Source organism: Brassica oleracea, chromosome C9 (genome assembly GCF_000695525.1).
Source record: "Brassica oleracea var. oleracea cultivar TO1000 chromosome C9, BOL, whole genome shotgun sequence".
Taxonomy (NCBI): Eukaryota; Viridiplantae; Streptophyta; class Magnoliopsida; order Brassicales; family Brassicaceae; genus Brassica; species Brassica oleracea.
Window position 1 is genome coordinate 6844201 of NC_027756.1, and position 6547 is coordinate 6850747.

Consider the following 6547-nt stretch of genomic DNA (forward strand, 5'->3'; position numbering starts at 1 on the left):
AACCGCAAGCGCTGCCGTGAGTGATTGGAAATATCTATTATATTCCTATCAACCCGTCAACGTTTTTTCTATGCATTTTTAAAAACTGCTATTATCTTTGTTTTCCATCATAAACTTTGGATATTTTTTCCCTTGCATGTTTTCTCTATTCGGAGATTTTATTTCTATTTTGGATTATTAATGAAACGTCTACGGGTTCTAACTCATACAAGATTTGTCAGTGGTGTATTTTTTTGGTTTACCTATTTCTGACATTTTTTTTGTCCACCATAAACTATTTTTAACAAATTCGAGTAAAACTCTAACAATAAATAATTTTGCAACCGTATAATTTTATAAATTTTTCTAGAGTTATTAATTTTTTTTAAAAAATAGTTTATTACAATTCTATATTTTTGAAATTAATTTAGGTAAAATAAGAAAATAATTTAATTTATTGTTCGATAAATTATTTAATTTTTTTAATTCAAATTTTATAATTTGTTCCTTACACTATTTGTTTTATATACTAACAACTACCTAAGTAAATTCATAAACTTTATCTTTTGAACATGAAAGCGCTAATAACGATAATGGTTGATCAAATCATTACGAAAATAATGCATATGAATTCGCCGGTCATTCTTATATCAACTTAATCAAAATGTGTGACTTCCAAATGTTATCTTCATCCCCATTATATACAACACGGAAAAACAAAAGTGGAAAAAAATAAACGACAAAATCCCGTACACAAAACTACACAATGATCAATACTTATCCGGCAGGCTATACCCCTAGTTACTTCAATGGCCTTGAGTTTGGTCTGCACTTCGTTAAAACCTCTTTCTGATTGGCCGAGAATACGTATTTGGCGAAAATAATTAAAAATTCCAAAAAGATAATGGCATTGCAACGTAAATAATTCTAAAAGTAATGATTATGTTTTATTAGTATACTAGATTCGGACCCGCCCTTAAAAAGAGCGGGTATATTTTTTGTTTTACATCTTTTTAGATCTTTTCAATTGGTAATTTAAATATAGGTCTAATGGCATAAAGCATAATAAATAATATTCTAAATAATGATAAAGATAAAAGAAATAATAGTTGGACCATACTTTTATCAATGGGTCACACTGCTATTTTAATTGAATAGATATTTTCATAATAAAAGTTCAATTAAAAATGAATTAGAAAAAATATTACATAGGAAAAACAAAAAAAAGTAACAAAATAACGATGAGTTTTAATTGTTTTTGACCAAACACATATATTGATCACTTACGGCGACAATGACCAAACACAAAAAAAGTATATCAAACATTTTTTTTATTTCAGTATAAACATATAAAAACATTCACTACAACATCCTATTTGTTTATTTTTGTTAATGATGTATCAATGTTTGTCATCAAACTCCTTTTAAAAATTACAATTAAATAAGTTTGTTAAAAAAATTGTTAGGATTAAAAAATGAAAATAGTTACTATTAATTAAAATGAATTAGAAAAATATTACATAGGAGAAATAGAATAGGTAATAAGATAACGATGAAACTTGATTTGTTTTTGACAGAAAAAAAAACAGATAAATATCATTTATGGTGACAATAATAACAATAATCTATTTTTATGACGAAACACAAAAATATATATCAAACATGGGTTTGATTTCCGTATGACCAAACACAGATAAAGGCCAATCACTACAACTTCCTATATTTATTTTTGTTACTTAAATAGTTTTATTATTATGTTTGTCATCAATATTTTTTAAAACATTACTATTTAATAATTATTTTAATTTTTTTTTGCTAGATTTAAAAAATGGAAAATAATATATTTTATATATCTCTTTTTATTCAGGATTTAAAAAAACGAAAGTACTATCATATATTCTTTTTACAATTATCTTATGTTTAGAATGTCAGAAAAATTAAAATACTATCAAATAATTATTTCCATTTAAGTACTATTTTTACAATTCGTATCACTACTATTTTTACAATTCATTTTTGTCAATTAAATAATTTTTTGTGTCATGTTCATAATCAAGTTCTTTTTAAAAAATATTATCAAATAACTTTTTTACATATCTCTTTTGGTTAGAACTTAAAAATATGATATAATTCTCTTTTATTTAGAATTGTTTCTTAAAAAAAGGAAACTACTATCAAATATTTTTACACAATTTTTACAATTATCTTTTGTCTAAGATTTAGAAAAATAAAATTACTATCAAATAATTATTTCCAGTTCGTATTAACTATTTTTAAAAGTTTCTATTTTCAAAATTAGTTTTTTCAATATCACTAATATTATTACAAATTTTATTTGTTGATTAAGTAATTTTATTATCACATTTATCATTAAATACTTAAAAAGAAAATTACTATTAAATAAGATATTATAATTTTCTTTGGTCAGGATTAAAAAAAATATTTTTTGGTCAGTATTTAGAAAAAGGAAAATCTTATTTCAAAATATCTTTTATTTAGAATTTTAGAAAAAAAAAAGTTATTTTCACATAGTGAAAAATTCTTTTTGGATAGGACACTTATTTAACAAATGTTTTTTTGACATATTTCACAATCTAAATTGTTTGTATTATATTTTTGACACATATCATAAGAACTTATAACTTGAGTTCTTATTGACACACGTCACGATCATGTTAATTACAACTTTAAAAACCTAAACATTATATAATAAGTTAAGATATTAGCAAGTGGCATTAATTACATGTATTTTTCAGAATGTTCGCAATAAGAATTTCGTATTGGTAGTAAGACCGTCTCTAATGGTTTACTCTATTTTTTACTCTAAAATAGAGTAACTCTATAATATAATTGAAGTGTGCTTCAATGGTATTCTATTTTAGAGTAGAAAATAGAGTGATGAACAAAAAAAAACAAGTTATTCTATATTTGGTGTAAACCTAGTTTTCACTCTATTATAGAACGAGAAATATAGTACTATTGAACCATTTTTATTTTAAATTCTATTTTAAAGTGAAAATAGAGTGGAGGTGTAGTCTTGTAGATGCTGTAAGCAATTTAGGAACTACATATCCATCACAGGATTATTATGTTAATTAAGCCTTAAACATAACCGGTGTTACCAAAAAAGAAAAAAAAAGAAGAGAATAAGAAAACCCTTAAACATAGGAAATTCAGCGATATAGAAGTGTAAGCGAATTATTTTTTTAAGTGTAAGCGATTTTTTTTTTAAAGTGTAAGCGATTAAAAAAACAAAATTTGATCGATCCAAGCAAAGCTTACCTAACTTTATGTGAAAAGGCATAACAAAAAATAATACTAAAATAATAATAGGGGAAGAGGGACTCCGGGGAAGAGGGGTAGACAAGGAGACCTGCTTCCCGGCAAAGACGGGCTGTAACCTTCTTTTCCAACTGCATCGGCCCCACCACCCACATGCCTTCCATGATATTATTTTTCCTCGTCCCAACTTTTTTTTAAGATTACAATCAGTTATTAAAAAAATGGTCTACAAAATTTGAAATGTGTTCCTATTAAGACATCTGGTACAGTTTGTACTGCTAATGTTGTACAACTTTTTAGCTATAAATTTGATATTATTCATGTTACTGTCAAAAAATTGAAAATAACATCAAAAACTATTACCAAATACTCCTTACGTTCCACAATATAAGATGTTGTGTAAAAGTTTTGATGTTTTAAAATATAAATGTTTTGAACTTTTAGGATACTTTAATTTTATTGAAAATTGGCCAACCAATTATATTTTACTACATTATTTATGATTGGTTAGCTTATATTTAATTTACATTATTTAATAATATTATCTTTTAACAAGTCGATTTCTTAATTTTTGTGTATTTAAGTAAAACATCTTATATTAAGAAACATAGAGAGTATAAAACGATCTGAAAAATTAGACCGGGATAAAACAAACAACAAAATAAAAATTTTATATGAAAAAAACATTAGCTTTTGCTGACGAATCAGCAACCCATTTTGTATCCAAGGTAAAAAATCTTGAAATTTTTTTAGCACTGCAAACTCTTTGAGCTCAGTTGAAAAGCTCGACATTGTTTTGGTTCTTCGATCATCGATAGAATTTTTTTACAGTGTGATCCAAAATGCTGACCTTGTCAAATGATTAACATACAATCATTTTCCACATAAGAGCCTTCAGCTACACATGTTGGGATGAAAGCAATCTCATTTGTTTTTTGTACCCATGAACTGATTTTGGCATGTAGTATCTTTCCAAACCCATCTACAACTGATGAAAAGGGGATCTAAAAGTCATGCTATGTCCATCATATATATGTTTCATAAGCATATGACTTGAGAAACTACACATGTATTGTATTTACATTTACGTGCGTTGTTACCATCACTACAAACCAAGCTTGAAATTCACCTTCTACATGCATAACCATTTTTAAATGATCTTTGTTGATTCTTCTGAATAACTTATCATTTCTAACTTTCTAAAGAAATCAATTTTTCCACAGATAAAGATCTTTATCCAACTCATGTTCTTCAATATTGTTCTTCTACCAGAACAGTAGTCTAAGTTGGTATATACACTTGATGCTGGGAATATATGTGGATTGTATGGTGTAGATGACTATGACCATATTTGTAGTGATGGTGGACATTCAACGATTGCAGTTACTGATCAGCCTCCTCATATCTTGGACAATAGTTATCATACCACATATGATGACATGTCAAATTCTTTGTTACAACTAAGTGTCATGTTGCAATTTGCCATATAAGATGTCGAATCTTCCAAGGAATATTAACTCTTTAAGCAAAGGATCAGAGCTTAGTGATAATGGGTTTTGAGTATACAATGTCCACCTTTTTATTTAAAATACTCATAACCACCCAATATCCTGATTTAATAGTGTATTTATCACTCTTTGTGTAATTCCAACAAAAAATATCTCTATGGAGATTGGACTACAACCAAGCTCCGAATAAAAGGTCTGGAACAACCAGACTCTCAAGCATTTCAACATTCCATACTTTAGCGACACCTTGAAGAAAATCACTTACAGCTCTTCGGGTGGACAACTGGGGCACTACGATTTTCCTTTTATATCGTCATCACCTCCTCGTTAATTTACGATGACCCATATTCCTCATAAATGTTTCTCGTTATAGACATATTTTCTTGTAGTGATATTGATTAGTTTATACATTATTTTTTACTAATTGTTATTAAATACTAATATGTTTTCGAGCTCGGTAAAATAAATTCATAATATGAAATAATTAAATAGAAAATTTTCTTCAAAATCTATTTTTTTTTTTAATTTTTACAGTTGCATACAATAAATTTTAAAATTTAATTTAGTTATACTCTAGAAAGGATATTTGTTTAGGATAATTTGTGTTTCCATATTGTGTTTAAAATATATATTTTAGCATTTATTATTTTAATATATTGCGGGATTTATAAGTATATATATTTTTTGTTTAAGCAAGTTAGCCCTATTGTATTAGTAAATTTTATATATAGTAGCATATATCATTTTATTTAGTAAAATTTTATTTTTGATGTTATGGTATTAGTTTTTAATAACATATTTTGTAAATAACACATGATCTAAAAGTTAATTGTATACTTTATATTTTATATGTCATACTTTTTAGATAATATATTGTTGTGAGTTTCACAATAAATAAAAAGATAATATATAATTGTAGATATAAAAGGTTAGCATATATATGTTAACAATTTTATATTTTGTATAAAACTGTTACATAGTTTAAGAATTTTAATCTGTTGACACAGTGGATGATTATTTATTTATTTAAATTAAAGAAATTTTTAAAAATAAAATAGGTTAATTTACCGATTTAAAATATATTTTTACGTTTAACTCATATAGTACTTCGACTTTTAATATAATATAGACCATAATTATAAAATTGATAAAATATAAGATAAATTTTATTGTTGTTTTATAATAAAATTTCAACTAATATTATTTATAATAATATATTATTAATTACAAATTAATTATAATATTATTTTATAAAATATTTTAAATTTTTGTAATGTTTTGTTAGACCTTTTCAACTGAGTTTTTTATAACTAAAAATATAATTTTATATTATAGTTGAAATTAATTTATATTGTGGTTTTTGCTTTAGTTTTTGGTTTTGTTTCTGTAGAAACCATTTTTCATCCAATCAAGTTTTTGGTTTTTGTTTTTGTTTTTTGTAAAAACCATTTGAGTTGCCAATCAAGATTTTCAATAAATAGATTCCCTAAAATTTAGGGAAACTAGTTTTTGAAAAGTTTAACTAATTTATGAAGAAAAACCAAAAACCAACTTTTGTGAGCTTTTATGAAGAAAAACGAATTTTGATTTTTTTTTTTTGTAGAAACTACTACATTATAATTAATTAATAATTAATAAATAATTTTTCATAAAAATTAAAATTATCATAAAATATTTTGTATATTAGATATCATTTAAACAATAATGTGAAATATTTTAATTTGTGTTTCATATCTGTAAATAAATGTATATATTTTATAAATAATATTATTTAATTT